The sequence below is a fragment of the Prionailurus bengalensis genome, chromosome D1 (assembly GCF_016509475.1).
Source record: "Prionailurus bengalensis isolate Pbe53 chromosome D1, Fcat_Pben_1.1_paternal_pri, whole genome shotgun sequence".
Lineage (NCBI taxonomy): Eukaryota > Metazoa > Chordata > Mammalia > Carnivora > Felidae > Prionailurus > Prionailurus bengalensis.
The window spans coordinates 32416164-32436441 of record NC_057346.1 but is presented as its reverse complement, the minus strand read 5'-3'; positions in this window follow the sequence as shown (position 1 = coordinate 32436441).

Sequence of the window (20278 nt, the reverse complement as noted above, 5' to 3'; positions counted from 1 at the left end):
CAATGTGTTTTCCTTTCAGGACTGCCTTCACTGCGTCCCAAAGCGTTTGGATTGTTGTATTTTCATTTTCATTTATTTCCATATATATTTTTAAATTTCTTCTCTAATTGCCTGGTTGACCCATTCATTCTTTAGTAGGGTTTTCTTTAACCTCCATGCTTTTGGAGGTTTTCCAGACTTTTTCCTGTGGTTGATTTCAAGCTTCATAGCATTGTGGTCTGAAAGGATGCATGGTATGATCTCAATTCTTGTATACTTATGAAGGGCTGTTTTGTGACCCAGCATGTGATCTATCTTGGAGAATGTTGCATGTGCACTCAAGAAGAAAGTATATTCTGTTGCTTTGGGATGCAGAGTTCTAATTATATCTGTCAAGTCCATCAGATCCAATATATCATTCAGGGCCCTTGTTTCTTTATTGATCCTGTGTCTAGATGATCTGTCCATTGCTATAAGTGGAGTATTAAAGTCCCCTGAAATTACCACATTCTTATCAATAAGGTTGCTTATGTTTCTGATTAATCGTTTTATATATTTGGGGGTTTCCATATTTGGCGCATAGACATTTATAATTGTTAGCTCTTCCTGATGTATAGACCCTGCAATGATTCTATAATGCCCTTTTTCATCTCTTGTACAGCCTTTACTTTAAAGTCTAGTTTTTCTGATATAAGTATGGCTACTCCAGCTTTCTTTTGACTTCCAGTAGCATGATAGATAGTTCTCCAACCCCTCACTTGCAATCTGAAGGTGTCCTCAGGTCTAAAATGAGTCTCTTGTAGACAGCAAATCGATGGGTCTTGTTTTTTGTTTTTTGTTTTTTGTTTTTTGTTTTTTATCCATTCTGATACCCTATGTCTTTTGGTTGGAGCAGTTAGTCCATTTATATTCAGTGTTATAGAAAGATTTGGGTTTAGAGTCATTGTGATGTCTGTAGATTTCATGCTTGTAGTGATGTCTCTGGTACTTTGTCTCAAAGGATCCCCCTTAGGATCTCTTGTAGGGATGGTTTAGTGGTGATGAATTCCTTCAGTTTTTGTTTGGGAAGACCTTTATCTCTCCTATTCTGAATGACAGACTTGCTGGGTAAAGGATTCTTGGCTGCATATTTTTTCTGTTCATCACACTGAAGATTTCTTGCCATTTCTTTAGCCTGCCAAGTTTCAGTAGATAGATCTGCCACTAGTCTTATGGGTCTCCCTTTGTAAGTTAGAGCCTGTTTATCCCCAGCTGCTTTTGGAATTTTCTCTTTACCATTGTATTTTGCCAGTTTCCGTATGACATGTCATGCAGAAAATTGATTCAAATTATGTCTGAAGGGAGTTCTCTGTGCCTCTTGGATTTCAATGCCTTTTTCCCTCCCCAGATCAGCGAAGTTCTCAGCTATGATTTGTTCAAGTACACCTTCAGCCCCTTTCTCTCTTTCTCTTCTGGAATTCCTATAATACAGATATTGTTCCATTTGATTGCATCACTTAGTTCTCTAATTCTCCCCTCATACTCCTGGATTTTTTTTATCTCTCTTTTTCTCAGCTTCCTCTTTTTCCATAATTTTATCTTCTAATTCACCTAATCTCTCCTCTGCCTCTTCAATGCAAGCTGTCGTTGCCTCCATTTTATTTTGCAACTCATTTATAGCATCTTCTAGCTCCTCCTGACTGTTTCTTGGTCCCTTGATCTCTGTAGTAATAGATTCTCTGCTGTTCTCTATACTTTTTTCAAGCCCAGCGATTAACTTTATGACCATTATTTTAATTCATTTTCTGTTACATTGCTTAAATTGTTTTTGATCGGTTCGTTAGCTGTCGCTATTTCCTGGAGTTTCATTTGAGGGGAATTCTTCCATTTCGTCATTTTGGATAGTCCCTGGAGTGGCGTGGAACTGCAGGGCACTTGCCCTGTGCTATCTGGAGTAAGTTGCGTTGGTGGGCGGGGCTGCATTCAGACCTGGTGCCTGCCCCCAGCCCACCGCTGGGGCCACAGTCAGACTGGTGTGTACCTTATCTTCCCCTCTCCCAGAGGCAGGACTCACTGTGGAGTGGCGTGGCCCCGGTCTGGGCAACTTGCACACTGATAGGCTTGTGGTGCTGCTTCTATGGGATCCGGCATATTAGCTGGGGTGGATCTGCAAGCTGCATAGCGGCAGGAGGGGCAGGCTCAACTCACTTTGCCTTGGGTGGTCCACTAGGGAGGGGGCAGATCCGTCCTTTTACGTGGTCCTCTTGTCTATGCTTTGCTCTGGAGAGTCTGTTCCGCTAATCTTCTGGCAGTTTTCTGGGTTATTTAGGCAGATATGGGTGGAATCTGATCAGCAGGACGTGGTGAGCCCAGTGTCCTCCTACGTCACCATCTTCCAAAGCCAAGAATTCTTTATCCAGAAAGGCTGTCATTCAAAATAGAAGGAGAGATAAAAAGTTTCCCAGACAAAAATTAAAGGAGTTTGTGACCACTGAACCAGCCCTGCAAGAAATATTAAGGGGGACTTTCTGAGGGGACCAAAGATGAAAATATATAATAAACAAACAAGCAAACAAATAAATAAATAAACAAATATCAAAAGCAACAAAAGATTAGAAAGGACCAGAGAACACCACCAGAAACTCCAACTCTACAAGAATCATAATGGCAATAAATTCATATCTTTCAGTACTCACTCTAAACGTCAGTGGACTCAATGCTCCAACCAAAAGACATAGAGTAACTGAATGGATAAGAAAACAAGATCCATCTATATTATGTTTACAAGAGACCCACTTTAGACCTAAAGACACCTTCAGATTGAAAGTAAGGGGATGGAGAACCATCTATCATGCTAATGGTCAACAAAAGAAAGCCAGAGTAGCCATACTTATATCAGACAATCTAGACTTTAAAATAAAGACTGTATCAAAGGATGCAGAAGGGCATTATATCATAATCAAGGAGTCTATAGACCAAGAAGACCTAACAATTGTAAACATTTATGCGCCAAATGTGACAGCACCCAAATATATACATAAATTAATCACAAACAGAAAGAAACTCATCAATAGTAGTACCTTAATAGTAGGAGACCTCAATAACCCACTCACAACAATGGACAGATCATCTAATCAAAAAATCAACTAGGAAACAATGGCTTTGAACGACACACTGGACCAGATGGACTTAACAGATATATTCAGAACATTTCATCCTAAAGCAGCAGAATATACATTCTTCTCCAGTGCACAAGGAACGTTCTCCAGAATAGACCATATACTGGGACACAAATCAGCCCTAAGTAAGTACAAAAAGATCGATATCATACCGTGCATATTTTCAGACCACAACGCTATGAAACTTGAAATCAACCACAAGAAAAAATTTGGAAATGTAACAAATACTTGGAGACTGAAGAACAACCGAGTAAAGAATGAATGGGCTAACCAAGCAGCTAAAGAGGAAATTAAAAAGTATGTGGAAGCCAATGAAAATGATAATACAACAACCCAAAACCTCTGGGATGCAGCAAAGGCAGTCATAAGAGGAAAGTATATAGCAATCCAGGCCTTCCTAAAGAAGGAAGAAAGATCTCAGATACACAACCTAACCTTATACCTTAAGGAGCTGGAAAAAGAACAGCAAATAAAACATAACAAGCAGAAGACAGGAAATAATAATGATTAGAGCAGAAATCAATGCTATCGAAAAAAAAACAAAACAGTAGAACAGATCAATGAAACCAAAAGCTGGTTCTTTCAAAGAATTAACAAAATTGATAAACCACTAGCTAGTTTGATTAAGAAGAGAAAGGTAAAGACCCGGATAAATAAAATCAAGAATGAAAGAGGAGAGATCACAACCAACACAACAGAAAGAAAAACAATAATAAGAGAATATTATGATTAACTATATGCCAATAAAATGGGTAATCTGGAAGAAATGGACCAATTCCTAGAAACATATACACTACCAAAACTGAAACAGGAAGAAATAGAAAATTTGAACAGACCCATAACCAGTAAGAAAATCGAATTAGTAATCAAAAATCTCTCCAAAAACAAGGGTCCAGGCCAGATGGCTTTGCAAGGGAATTCTATCAAACATTTAAGGAAGAGTTAACACCTATTCTCTTGAAGGTGTTCCAAAAAATAGAAACGGAAGGAAAACTTCCAAATTCTTTTTATGAAGCCAGCATTACCTTGATTCTAAAACCAGACAGAGACCCCACTAAAAAGGAGAACTATAGACCAATTTCCCTGATGAACATGGATGCAAAACTCCTCAACAAGATATTAGCCAAGTGGACCCAACGAGACATTAAAAATATTTTTCACCATGACCAAATGGGATTTATACCTGGGATGCAGGGCTGGTTCAGTATCTGCAAAACAATTAATGTGATGCATCACATCAATAAAAGAAAGGACAAGAACCATATGACCCTCTCAATATATGCAGAGAAAGCATTTGAGAAAATGCAGGATCCTTTCTTGGTAAAAACCGTCAAGAAAGTAGGGATAGAAGGAGCATACCTCGAGATCATAAAAGCCATATATGCACGACCCAACGCTAATATCATCCTCAATGGGGAAAAACGGAGAGCTTTCCCCCGAAGGTCAGGAACAAGACAGGGATGTTCACTCTCACCACTGTTATTCAACTTAGTATTGGAAGTCTTAGCCACTGCAAACAACACAAAGAAATAAAAGGCATCCAAATCGGCCAGGAGGAGGTCAAACGTTCACTCTTCACAGATGGCATGATAGTCTCTATGGAAAACCCAAAAGATTCCACCAAAAAACTGCTAGAACTGATTCATGAATTCAGCAAAGTTGCAGGATATAAAATCAATGCACAGAAATCGTTTGCATTCCTATACACCAACAATGATGTGACAGAAAGAGAAATCAAGGAATGGATCCCATTTACAGTTGCACCAAAAACTATAAGGTACCTAGGAATAAATCTAGCCAAAGAGGTGAAAAATCTATACACTGAAAACTATATAAACCTTATGAAAGAAATTGAAAAAAATACACAATAAAAGGGAAAATATTCCATGCTCCTGGATAGGAAGAACAAATATTGTTAAAATGTCAATGCTACCCAAAGCAATCTACATATTCAACGTGATCCCTACCAAAGTAACACCAGCATTCTTCACACAGATAGAACAAATAATCTTAAAATTTGTATAGAACCATTAAAGACCCCGAATAGCCAAAGCAATCTTAAAAAATAAAACCAAAGCAGGAGGCATCACAATCCCAGACTTCAAGCTGTACTACAAAGCTGTAATCATCAAGACAGTATGGTACTGGCAGAAGAACAGACACTCAAATCAGTGGAATAGAATAGAGAGCCCAGAAATGGACCCACAAACGTATGGCCAACTAATCTTCGAGAAAGCAGGAAAGAATATCCAATGGAATAAAGACAGTCTCTTCAGCAAGTGGTTCTGGGAAAACTGGACAGTGACATGCAGTTGTCGCTGCATGGACCACTTTCTTACACCATACACAAAAATAAACTCAAAGTGGATGAAAGACCTCAATGTAAGACAGGAAGCCATCAAAATCCTCGAGGAGAAAGCAGGCAAAAGCTTCTTTGATCTTGCCCGCAGCAATCTCTTACTCAACACGTCTCCAGAGGCAAGGGAAACAAAAGCAAAAATGAACTACTGGGACCTCATCAAAATAAAAAGCTTTTGCACAGTGAAGGAAACAATCAGCAAAACTAAAAGGCAACTGACAGAATGGGACAAGATGTTTGCAAATAACATATCACATAAAGGGTTAGTATCCAAAAATCTACAAAGGATTATCAAACTCAACACCAAAATAATAATAATAATAATCCAGTGAAGAAATGGGCGACAGACATGAATAGACACTTCTCCAAAGAAGACATCCAGATGGCCAACCGATACATGAAAAAAATGCTTACCATCACTCATAATCAGGGAAATACAAATCAAAACCACAATGAGATACCACCTTACACTTGTCAGAATGGTTAACATTAACAACTCAGGCAATAACAGATGTTGGTGAGGATGCGGAGATAGAGGATCTCTTTTACATTGTTGGTGGGAATGCAAGCTGGTGCAGCCACTCTGGAAATGTTTGGAGGTTCCTCAAAAAACTAAAAATAGAACTGCCCTACAACCCAGCAATTGCTTTACTAGGGATTTATCCATAGGATACAGGTGGGCTGTTTCGAAGGGACACGTGCACCCCCAAGTTTATAGCAGCACTACCAACAAATGTCCATCAATGGAGAGAGCCCAAATGTCCATCAATGGATGAATGGATAAAGAAGTGGTATATATATACAATGGACTATTATTCAGCAATCAAAAAGAATGAAATCTTGCCATTTGCAACTATGTGGATGGAACTGGAGGGTATTATGCTAAGTGAAATTAGAGAAACACAAAAATCATATGACTTTACTCATATGAGGACTTTAAGAGACAAAACAGATGAACATAAGGGAAGGGAAACAAAAGTAATATAAAAACAGGGAGGGGAAAAAACAGAAGAGACTCTTAAATATGGAGAACAAACTGACGGTTACTGGAGGGAATATGGGAGGGCGGATGGGCTAAAGGAGGTAGGTTTTGCTAGCAACTATATAAAGCTACATATTTGTCTTAAAAATTTATTGCTACCCTGGTTAAATAAATAATTAAAATTTATAATAATCTATAATCCTATTTAGGATGTGCTTTGTAACTTTGTAAAGTGTTAACAAACTTCCCAAGAATTAAATTGTAAATAAAATCTTTTTAACAGTTGGGCCTTTGTATTTCTTATTTTACTTAAAAGCCCTGTCTGGCAAATAATAAGAAAACTTAGGTTATATTGCTTTTGGGTCAGTGCAATAATTGCTCATTTATATATAATTCCTAAAATGTTAATATGTTTTTATATAAGATAATCATTTAATATTCTAACTATTAAAATGTTATATGTCACAAAAGTAACTAAATTTCCTTTCACATATATCATAGTAAACTTTCAAATCATATTATTAACCATGCCCATTTTTAAGACTTTTGTCATTTATAATTATTGTTCTGAAGCCTTTACAAAATGTGTTTTATATCCATAGAGGCTTATAAAAAAACTTTTAGGACAAATACAGATATTTGACATCTTTAAGATCATAAAACAAATGGTAAAAATATACAAAAGTATAAAACTACATTCAAACTAAACAAAAATTAATAACATAAAATTAAGTAAACAAAATTTTATCAACTATAAAAGGACTCTTATTTGGGCTCCTTTCTTTCTGTTAATCTAATCATGTTTTGCTGTTTTCTCCTATGTGTGTCCACCTGATGCCAAGACTCCTTCACTGCCAGAGCTTAAAACCATAAACATATTTAAACTACTCTTATTAAAACAAAAGGGGGGGAATGCCAGCCCTAGGGAAAGATTGAGAACTCTATCCACATTAAATCATTTATGATTACATAGAAATTTTCATTCTGCAATGCTCAAACATTTTCAGATGGAACAGGAACTTCCAAAACCCAAGGTATGATATAGATTGCCCAATGAGGGGCCAACCTGGAAGGGTCTAATACAATTGTTAATCTCGGAGAGAGGTTTTGTGGTTGTGCTTTCTCCTCAAGATCCTGTGTGTGTACCTGCTTGGTTAATAAAACCACATCATGAGTGGGAAAAGGGACTCAAAAATCCAGTACCAAACTTCAAACTGATCGCAGTGTCACCTCCCAACGAGATGTCAAATCCAAATAAGAGGAAGATTGCAAGACATCTCCTTGGGTGATGTTTAAAAAAAATAACCTCAGAGGCTAAAGAGGTCTTAGCCATCACAGGCATGCTTGTGACTCCTAAAGGTATGTTTCTGTCCATCATCTCTTGACTTGCTACCAACTCAACTAAGGTAATACTGCTGCTAATGTGTCGCCTTCTTTATCTCTTGCTTCTACTCACCCACACTCTACTTTTACCTATTGGGCTCAACTTCTTAGCTCTCTTATGTTTGATTTAGTCTCCTGGAAAGATCCTAAAATTCCTGTTTCATCTAATGACTCCTCTATTACCAGAAGACACTGGGTTCCCATTAATGCTGATGATTTGTTTACCTACTCATCCCATAAGCGCCCAATAAATTGGACTTTTTCTCACTTGGGCATCCCTCTGTTTCTATTATGATGCTAATACTCGCCATACTTAACCAAAGTCTCTGTGTCCCTCTTCACAAACAATGATATGTGAATAGCATACTTAAAACACCAGAAGATGAATCTTGGGTAAGTACTATCAAAGATCAACATTTTGTTCTCACAATAAAAATAGGAGAAAACCTAACTGAAGAAAAATGCCAGTGCCTCCAGTGCCAGCCAGACCCTGGCTGGAGATGGGGTCCTATGATGGCTTCTCATGGGACTTCTACTGTTCTTGAAATTTTACCAAAATACCCTATTTAACAATATTATCCTTAAAAATTTGGTACTCAAAGGACTGATGGTGATAAAAAGTAACAAATCTCTGGAGGGATGCATCTAAAATTGCTCACTTCCTTTCCATTATGACACTGATAAACCCATATAGAACCCTCGATTTGCAGGTCCAATATTAGACTCAAATACTCCACTAATGCCTATTCCTCTATTCAAAGTTTCTCTTGTAGGATTGGCCTGCAATTTACTAAAAAAAAATGTACACATAATCCTGCTACATTTGTACATGGTAAATTCAACTGGTCCTATACCGACATAATCAATGGGCATACACAACTTGTATGTGATTCAGGTTTCACAACCTACTGTCTCACTCCCACTTTATACAATGAGTCCTGGAGTCCAATGCATTGACGTTTTAATCAAGCATTCAACTCACCACCCCTAAATGTTTCCATTAACAACTTAAAAATCAGATTGCAAAAACAATTATAAAAGCTTCAACAAGAAGGCCAACAGGCCATAATTAACACTCTCAATTATATTTCTAACTGGATCAAACGAAAAAAAGTGGTTCTCTGATTTCAATCTACACTCCTGGTTTAACACTATTGTATTATTGCTAATCTTTTTTTATTGCAGTTTTCAAAATGATGATGTCTCTTTGCTCCTCTAACAGGTCACTCAAGATGTTCTTCACCAGTACCCAGATGCTCACCACTTCAATGACAAGTCATGGTCCTGCTAATAGAAAAAAGGGGGGTGAGATGTGGAGTTATTTTTAGAGTGTATTATAAGCCCTGGCAAAGTGAATGGGGTAATTGCTGAAACATCAGTGATGTTCTGGTCTCAAATCTGTTGAACGTGATAGCACTATGAGATATAGAGCCCTATGATCTCCCAGGAGCCAGTTAGGAAACAGACCCACTGTAATTGCCTAGCAGTCCTTGAGACTGCACATCTTCCCTGCATGCTTTCACATAAACACCAGATGTGTGTTTGATCTATGTCTGGAAGCAAACATTATACCAGGTGAACATGAAATAAAGGCTATGTACAGTTTGCTGCTGCTGCTGTTTTGCTAGCAGAAGCAGCCCTGCATGTCCACTCAATCTTAGTGTCTGAGAACTTTTTCTTTGGTGTGAGGCTACAATTGGGACTATAGAGAAATTAAAAAAACTCTTACATAGCAAAAAAACCCATCTTAATGGCAAAGGAAACCTACTTAATGTAAGAAGATATTCTCAAATGAGATATATATATATGTATATGTATGTATATATATATATATATAAAATAACGGGTTAATATTCAAAATATATGAATAACTTATAAAACTTAACACCAAAAGAACTAATTAATCTGATTAAATAATGGACAGAGTATCTGAATAGATATTTTTCCAAAGAAGATATTGGAATTGAAAAAGACACTTGAAAGATGTTCAACATCACTCATCATCAGGGAAATGCAAATGAAAACTACAAGAAGATATAACGTCATACCTGTCAGATGGTTAAAATTAAAAAAAACATAAAAAATAAGTATTAGTGAGTTACAGGAGGGGATGTGGAAGGGGGGATGGGCTAAATGGGTAAGGGGCACTAAAGAATCTACTCCTGAAATCATCGTTGCACTATATGCTAACCAATTTGGATGTAACTTAAAAAAATAAATAAAACCATAAAAATAAGTATTAGTGAGAGATAATTATTATTTAATACTTATTGAAAAATAAGTATTAATGGAGAAAATGGAAGTCCTGTGTACAGTTGGTAGGCATGCAAACTATGGAAGCAGTCACTATGGAAAACAGAATGGAGGCTTCTCAATAAAATTAAAAATAGAAATACCATATACTCCAGTAGTTCCATTACTGGCTATTTACCCAGAGAAAATGAAAGCACCAATTTGAAAAAATATATGCACTCCTATGTTTATTGCAGCATTATTTACAACAGCCAAGCTATGGAAGCAACCCATGTCCATCCATAGATGAATGGCTGAGGAAGTGGTATGTGTATGTATAATGGAATGTTACTCAGCTATAAAAGTGTTTGAGATTTTTCCATTTGCATCAACATGGATGGACTACAGGGTATTATGCTAAGTGATATAAGTCAGACAGAGAAAGACGAATACCATATGATTTCATTTATATGTGGAATTTTGAACAAACAAATGAATAAACAAACAAAAAGCACGAGACCTATAAATACAGAGAAGAAACTGATGGTAGCCACAAGAGAGAGGGTGAAGGTGCAAAATGAATGAAGGGGAGTGGGAAATATGAACTCCCAGTTATGGAATGGGTAAGTCATGGTAATAGAAGTTATAGCATAGGGAATATAATCAATGGTATTGTAATAGTGTTATATGGTGACAGATGGTAGCTACACTTGGGTGAGCATAGAGTGATGTACAGAGTTGTCATATTACTATGCTGTACACTTGAAACTAATTAATGTTGAATGTCAACTATACTCAAAAAAAAATAATTACAAAGAGATAAACAAAGACATACTAATTTTATTTCATTTGAGCAAAAATCTATTTAAATTGAGCAATACCAAACTGAATTGGTTAGGAGTTCTCTGACAGGAGCTGATAAATGACATATAGAGAAGATGGGATTGTAAAAAACAGAAAGAAGAAAGAAAGAAAACAAAGAAAGAGAGAAAAAGAAAGAAAGAAAGAAAGAAATTATGTGATTGGCAATAGCTTAAAGCCTCTTTGGCTGTTTGTGGTTGGTTTTCCTTAGGTTTCAATTAAGTAATCTTGAGGGCTTTACATGTTTAGATTTTGATTTGCTTAGGTAGACCACCATGGCATTAGAGCAACCTCAGTCTACTGGCCTCCTTTTTAAATTAACACCATGGAGCCATATTTATAGAACAATTGTTAACATTGCAAGGAATCAGTGTTAAGCATACACATTTTGAGCAAGGCAAACAAAAGGAACATGCATCTCACACAGCCAATTAATGTGAAACACAAAAACTTGCAGGTGAAGGGCAGTGCTGAAGAATATTTTATAAATCCATGCTCTAGGGACCCTCAGGGAATATTGTGATGAAGGCAAGTCAATGCTGGCCAGGTGATTCCTTGCTTACAAGTGAGGTGGAGGCGATTGTTAATTTGAGTTCAAATGGAAGGTAAATTACACAATGAGGGCTCTCACCAATAATTTCCATTAAACTCCAAGGGAGGTCATCCTGTCAGATCCCAAAAGCTCTGGACATGGTGTACCTTCAAACCTTATTAGAACCACACAATTATTTATCTAGGGAAACTAGATAGGGATGTAGAAACTACATAGGGATGTAGAAAAACCTTATGGGTCCTTAATGGGGTGCCTGCAACACTATTGAAACTGAAAGTAGGAGTTATGATGGTGGAGGAATAGTGTGACCCTAAACTTGTCTGGTCCTTGAAAACAGCTAGATAGTTATCAAAGCATTCCAAACATCAAAGAAATCAGCCAGAGGTCTGAATGAACAAAAACTGCAAGACTACATTTAGAAAAGTGACCACTGTTTACAAGATAGGAGAAGTGGAAAGTTTACTGGGAAAGACATTGCTCTGGTTGGTGGGCAGGGGAGGGAGCCTGCTGAAAGTAATATAAACAGCTGAGCACAAAATCTGAACTTTTAGCCCTCTGCTATCATGGGGGAGGTGCCTAGCTTAAGGGTGCTCAAGTTATGAAGTGAGGGTAGAATCCCAGGAGTGACCATGAGGCCAGAGTATCCCTTAGGTTGCAAGAAAGAGGGGTCACACCAACATGCTGTGTTGTTTCAAGACATAAAGGAGACTTGCCTTAGCTGAGGGCTGCAAGCAGGGGTTCCTGCTTTCTGCTCTGTTTTGACATAAACTCTGAACATCAGTGCAGTCACACCTCTGCTTTTTTCACCCTGGAGTCATACAAAACTGTGGTCAGACCCCCCTCCAGAAGAGCAGTGCAGGTCTGCACCCTCAGAATCTCTAAAACTTGGCTTTGAAACTCAGTCCTGCACCTGAAAGGAAAAAAAAAAAGCTTGGACACAGGCTGAGTGAACATGGGGTTCTGACAGAAACCACGGACACAAGAAGGGTGATTCATTGCCCTTCTGTGGGGGTTCCCTGAAGAGAAGGAGGTGCTAACATTCAGCTTCTGGGCTATAGAGCATGAGCAGCCAGATTTATTTCCCCTCTTCATTCCCGCTTCAAGAGCTAAAAGGCTTCTGGCAGCAAAACAGGGCTACCTAGGGGAGGCCAGGGTCACTTATACCAAACCTCACCCCCTGTATCTCAGAGGTGCATTTCCACTGAAACAAGTCACCCTTAGAATCCACACAAATAACTCCTTTGCACCAAATCTATCATAGTACTGCAAAGTTTCAGGTCTAGCGAAAAATAGGAATTAACGTCTGTTTTACTTTCATTCTTTATTTTTTACTATTCTTTTCAATTTTTTCTCTTTTTACTATTATTATTATTATTTTAATTTTATATATAAATATTCTTTTATTGTTATTTATTTTTTACTTTATCGTTTATTATATTTTATTTTAGGATCTAGATTCTTTTAACAAGCAAGGGAAAACATACCCAGGATCTAGTGTTTTTTGTTTGCTTGCTTTTTGTTTTCTTTGTGTGTTTTTTTCTTTTCTTTTCTTTATTCGCTATTTTATTTTCCAGAAAAAATGATGAGACAGAAAAATTCACCCCAAAAGAAAGAACACTCAGTAGAACTCATAGCCAAGGATTTAATCAACACAGATGTAAGTTAAGATGCCTGAGCTAGAATTCAAAACCATGATTATAAGAATACTAGCTGGGAAATAAAGTTAAACTACACACACACACAAAAGAATACTAGCTGAGGTTGAAAAAAGCAGTGAAGACACCAGAGAATTTCTTTCTGCAGAGGTAAAAGAACTAAAATCTATTCAGGCCCAGATTAAAAATGCTATAACCAAGGGGCAACTGAGTGGCTCAGTCAGTGAAACATCTAACTCTTGGTTTCAGCTCAAGTCATGGTCTCATGGTTTTGTGAGTTTGAGCCCTGTACTGGGCTCTGCACTTTCAATGCGGAGCCTGCTTGGGATTCTCTCTCTCTCCCTCTCTCTACCTCTCCCCACTTGCTCTCTTGCTCTCTCTCTCTCTCTAAAAATAAATAAACTTTAAAAAATGCTGTAACTGAAATGCAATCTCAAATAGATGCCATGACTGTGAGGATGGACAAAGCAGAGCAGTGAATCAGTGATACAGGCGATAAAATTATGGAAAATAATGAAGCTGAAAAAATAGGGATACAAATGCTAAAGATCATCAGACAATTCTTAGAGAACTCAGTGACATATTAAAGAGCAATAATATTTGTATCATAGGAGTCTCAGAAGATTAAGAGAGAGAAAAATGGGCAGAAGCTTTATTTGAGTAAATTGTAGCTGAAAACTTCCCTAATGTGGGGAAAGACACAGACATCAAAATCCAAGAAGCACAGAGAACTCCCATTAAATTCAACAGACCATCACCAAAGCATATCATCATCAAATTCACAAAATATTCAGACAAGGAAAAAATCTAAAAACAGCAAGGGGACAAAAAACATCCTAAACCTACAAGGGAAGACAGATCAGATTCACAGCAGACCTTTCCACAGAAAACTGGCAGGCCAGAAAGGAATGGCAGGATATTTTCCACATGATGAATAGGAAAAATATGTAAATAAGATTTCTTTATCCAAGAAAGCTGTTATTCAGAATAGAAGGAAAGATAAAGAGTTTCCCAGGCAAACAAAAACTAAAGGAGTTTGTGACCACTAAATAAGCCCTGCAGGAAATTTTAAGGAGGACTCTTTGAGTGGAAAAAATAACAAAACAAAAGACCAAAAGCAACAAAGACCAGAAAGAGCCAGAGAACATCACCAGAAACTCTACAGGTTACACAGTAGCACTAAAGTCATATCTTTTAATAATCACTTTGAATGTAAATGGACTAAATGCTCCCATCAAAAGATGTAGGGTATCAAAATGGATTAAGAAAAAAGATCCATCTATATGCTGCTTACAAGACTCATTTTAGACCTAAAGATACCTGCAAATTAAAAGAGACAGGATGGAGAACCATCTATAATGTTAATGGACGTCAAAAGAAAGACAGAATAGCCATACTTTTTAAAATTTTTAAAATGTTTATTATGTATTTTTCAGAGAGAGAGAGAGAGAGAGGATGAGCATGGAAGGGTTAGAAAGAGAGGGAGACAGAATCCAAAGCAGGCTCCAGACTCTGAGCTGTCAGCACAGAGCCTGATGCGGGCTTACCCATGAACCTTGAGATCATGACCTGAGCCAAAGCCCTATGCTTAACAAACTGAGCAACCCAGGCACCCCCAGAGTAACCATACTTATATCAGACAAACTGGACTTTGAAACAATGACTTGTAACAAGAGATGAGAAAGGGGGGGCTTATCCATCAAGAAGATCTAACAATTGTAAATAATTCTCCCAACCTGAAAGCACCCAAATATATACATCAATTAATCACAAACATAGAGAAATTAATTGATAATAATACAATAATAGTAAGAGACTTTAACACCCCACTTACAATAATGGACAGATCATCTAAGCAGACAATCAATAAGGAAACAATGAATTTGAAATGACACACTGAACCAGAAGACTTAACAGATATATTCAGAACATTTCATCCTAAAGCAGAAGAATACACATTCTGTTTGAGTGCACATGGAACACTGTGACATACTGGTCACAAATCAGCCCTGAACGAGTACAAAAGATTGAGATCATAACGTGCATATTTTCAGATCACAATGCTATGAAACTTTAAGTCAACCACAAGAAAAAATTTGTAAAGTCTTCAAATGCATGGAGGTTAAAGAAAATCCAGTTAAAGAATAAATGGGTAACCATGAAATTAAACAAGAAATTTAAAAAATACATGGAAGCCAATGAAAATGAAAACACAATGGTCCAAACCCTTTAGGATGCAGGATAGGAAGTGCTAAAAGGAAAATATATTGCAATTCAAGACTATCTCAAGAAGCAAGAAAGTTCCCAAATATACAACTTAGCTTTACATCTATAGGAACTAGAAAAGGAACAGCCTACAAAGACTAAATCCAGCAGAAGAAGAGAAATAATAAAGAAATAAACAATATAGAAACAAAAGCAACAGTATAACAGATCAACAAAACTAAGAGCTGTTTGTTTGAAATAATTAACAAAATTGATAAAGCCCTAGCTAGACTTACCAAAAATAAAAGAGAAAGGACCCAAAAAGGTAAAATTCCGAATGAAAGAGGAGAGATCACAACCAACACCACAGAAATACAAACGATTATAAGAGAATACTGTGAAAAATTATATGCCAACAAACTGGCCAACCTGGAAGAAATGGACAAATTCCTGGAAACTCACACACTACCAAAATTGAAACAGGAAGAAATAGAAAATTTGAAAATCCCATAACCAGCAAATAAATCAAATTGGTAATTAAAAATCTCCCAACGAAGGTTTGGTTAAGTGTCCAACTTTGGCTCAGGTCATGATCTTGGAGCCTGGAGCCTGCTTCGGATTCTGTGTCCTCCTCTCTTTGTCCCTCCCCTGCTCATGCTCTGTCTCTGTCTCTCAAAAATGGATAAACATTTAAAAAAAATTTTAAAAATCTCCCAAAAAAGAAGAGTCCGAGGCCAGATGGCTTCTCAGAGGAATTCTTCCAGACATTTAAAGAAGAGTTAATACCTATTCTTTTCAAACTATTCCCAAAAATAGGAATGGAAGAAAAGCCTCCAAACACATTCTAAGCCAGCATTACCTTGATTCCCAAACCAAAGACCCCACGAAAAAAGAGAATTATAGGCCAATATTCCCAATCAAACTGAATGCCAAAATTCTCCACAAGATACTAGCAAATCAAATCTAACAGTACATTAAAATAATTTTTCATCATGATTAAGTGGGATTTATTCCTGGGATGCAGGTTGGTTCAATATGTGCATGATACACTACATTAATAGAAAAAAAGGATAAAAACAATATGATCCTGTCAAAAGATGCAGAAAAAGAATTTGACAAAATGCAGCATCCTTTATTGATAAAAAACCCTCAACAAAGTAGGGATAGATGGAACATACCTCAAGATCATAAAGGCCATATACAAAAGACCCAGAGCTAATATCATCCTCAATGGGGAAAAACTGAGAGTCTTTCTCCTACAGTCAGAGGAATGAGACAAGGATAACCACTATCACAATTACTATTTAACATAGTACTGGAAGTCTCAGATTCATTAATCAGAAAACAAAACAAAATAAAAGGCATACAAATCGACAAGGGAGAAGTCAAACTTTCACTATTTACAGATGACATGTATTCTACATAGAGTATTTCTACATAGAGTTGAAAGCCCAAAAGACTCTACCAAAAAACTGTTAGAACTAATACATGAATCCAGCAAAGTCTCAGGATATAAAACCAATCTGTTGCATTTCTATACACGACTAACACAGCAACAGAAAGAGAAATCAAGGAATCAATCCCATTTATAATTGCACCAAAAACAATTAAGATACCTAGGAATAAACTTAACTAAATAGGTAAAAAATCTGTATGCTGAAAAGTATAGAAAGTTTATGAAAGAAATTGTAGAATGGAAAAAAAATTTTATGCTCATTGATTGGAAGAACAAACATTGTTAAGGCAATCTATACATTTAATGCAATCCTTATCAAAATACCACTAGCATTCTTCACAGAATTAGAACAAACAACCCTAAAATTTGTATGGAAACAGAAAAGGCTTCAAGTAGCCAAAGCAATCCTGAAAAAGAAAAACAAAACTGGAGGCATCATAATTCTGGAATTCAACCTACATTACAGAGCTGTAGTCATCGAGACAATATGGTGCTGGCACAAAAACAGACACATAAACTAATGGAACACAATATAAAATCCAGAAATGGACTCAAACTATATGGTCAATTCATCTTCAACAAAGCAGGAAAGAATACCAGTGGGAAAAAGTCTCTTCAACAAATTGTATTGGGAAAACTGTATGGTGACATGCAGAAGAATGACACTGGACACCTTTCTTACACCATACACAAAAATAAATTTAAAATGGATGAAAGACATAAATGTGAGACAGGAAACCATCCAAATCCTAGAGGAGAACACCGGCAGCAGCCTCTTTGACCTCAAAGTAGCAACTTCTTTATTTATTTTTTTTTATGAAATTTATTGACAAATTGGTTTCCATACAACACCCAGTGCTCATCCCAAAAGGTTCCCTCCTCAATACCCATCACCCACCCTCTCCTCCCTCCCACCCCCCATCAACCCTCAGTTTGTTCTCAGTTTTTAACAGTCTCTTATGCCTTGGCTCTCTCCCATTCTAACCTCTTTTTTTTTTCCTTCCCCTCCCCCATGGGTTCCTGTTAAGTTTCTCAGGATCCACATAAGAGTGAAACCATATGGTATCTGTCTTTCTCTGTATGGCTTATTTCACTTAGCATCACACTCTCCAGTTCCATCCACGTTGCTAAAGTAGCAACTTCTTTAGACACATTGCTGAAGGCAAGGGAAACAAAAGCAAACTTAAGCTATTGGGACTTCGTCAAGATATGAAGATTCTTCACAGTAAGGGAAATAATCAACAAAACTAAAAGGCAGCCTACAGAATGGAGAAGATATTCACAAATGAAATTTCAGTTAAAGGGATGATATCCAAAATCTGTAAAGAATTTATTGATTTCAACACCCAAAAAACAAACAACCCAATTAAGAAATGGGCAGAATACATGAATAGGCACTTTTCCAAGGAAGACATCCAAAGGGCTAACAGACACATGAAAAGATACTCAACATCACTCATTATTAGGGAAATACAAATCAAAACCACATTGAGATACCATTTCACTCCTGTCAGAATTGCTAAAATTAACAACACAAGAAACAATTGGTGTTGGAGAGGATGTGGAGAAAGGGGAACCCTCTTACACTGTTGGTGGGAATGCAAATTGCTGTAGCCACTCTGGAGAATGGTATGGAGGTTCCTCAAAAAGTTCAAAATAGAACTACCTGCCAATCTAGCAGCTACACTATTAGATATCAACCCAAAAGATAAAAAAAATACAGATTGGAAGGGGATACATGCATCCCAATGTTTATAGCAGCATAGTCAACAATAGTTAAACTATGGAGAGAGCCTAAATTTTCATCAACTACTGAATGGATAAAGAATATGTGGTATATTATACAATGGAATATTAATTAGCCATCAGAATGAAATAACATCATTTGCAATGATGTGGATTGAGTTGAATGTATTATGCTAATAGAAATAAGTCAATAACAGAAAGACAAATACCATACAATTTCACTCATGTGTAGAATTTAAGAAACAAAACATGAGCACATGGTAATGGGGGAGGGGAAAGAAGAGAGGGAAGCAAACCACAGAAAACGCTTAATAACAGAGAACAGACTGAGGGTTGATGGACGGAGGTGGGTGGGAGATGGGCTAGATGGGTGATGGGTATTAAGGAGGGCACTTGTGATGAGCACTGGGTGTTTTATGTAAGTGAAGAATCACTGAATTCTAGTCCTGAAACCAATATGTTTCTGTATGTTGACTAACTAAAATTTAAATTAAGAAAAATGAAAGAAGTGGGGACCACAAAGGCCTACGATTAGCAAGCTTTTCTGATTTTTTAAAAATTATCACCAATTAAAGCTGATTTGGAATGGAATTACTGAGGATGACAGCTCTTTGGCCCCAGAGACCTGAATTGGAGCTCACATTCTTCAATCCTTGATAGAGTTGGAGTTATAATTTTTAATACTACTCTGGAGGGGGGTAGTCTTGGAAAATAGAATTCCTAGTCTGAGAATATAGGAAGAGCTTGGGGACAAACAATTCATTATTTGATGTTGTTTACCAGAGATTTGGGGATAATATCCCAATCTTTCATCATGGATGAAAAATTATCATGAAATCAAGTCCTAATGGAGTTTCTTACTCTTTTTTTGTTTTTCCTCATATACTAACACCAAAAGTCTCCTTTGTGTTAGTTTAGACCCTCCTCAATGTAGGCTCAACATGATAATTAGATGTAAAAGATTTTGGGGAGAAATTCTTATAAGGATAAAAGGGAAGGAAACTGAGAGGGTGGGCAGAGACAGGCTACTGGTGAGGCAAAGGGAGAAAGAAGGACAACTGGGTAGAGACTTACCCAGAAGCACACTGTGCATTCTCAGGAATGCTATGGCCAAGCTAATGGGGAGTTCTCCAGCCAATGTTGCCTGGTTGTCTTGTGAAAGAGCAGAATTTCTCATAAGAAGAGACCTGCAGTGTAGCCCCCACTGTACTCACTGAATGAGACAACTGCAGCAAGTGTGGCCTGTTCAGCTTTATTAGTTGTTCGGTCTGATAGAATCCAAGTAATTTTGGGTATTTTAGGATGTAATGTCACTTGGTGGCCATACTAGGAACTGTTTGTCAAGAACTGTATAATTAATTCTCTGCTGTAGAAGCCATAGCGTTGCTTTGGAATGCCAAGAGCCTGAATTGTGATTCTCCTACTGGGGTTTAACACAAGCTTCACACTGAATCTTTTCCCATCACCGGACAGATTGCATGGCCCATAGAGTCAGCCTGATTATACTGACCAATGGGCAGGACATTATAGCCTGCATTTGTTGCTCTAAGTTCTTTAAAGGCTCACAGTCTTCTATGTCACCTGGAACATGAGCCAAATCAGCACAATCCCTAATAAGAATGTGTTGTCTTTATATCCCAAAAGACCTGTGATTCCTTCTTTATGGTAGGAGAGATGCAAGAAGCAGGCACTGTGCTTCTTCTTTATGG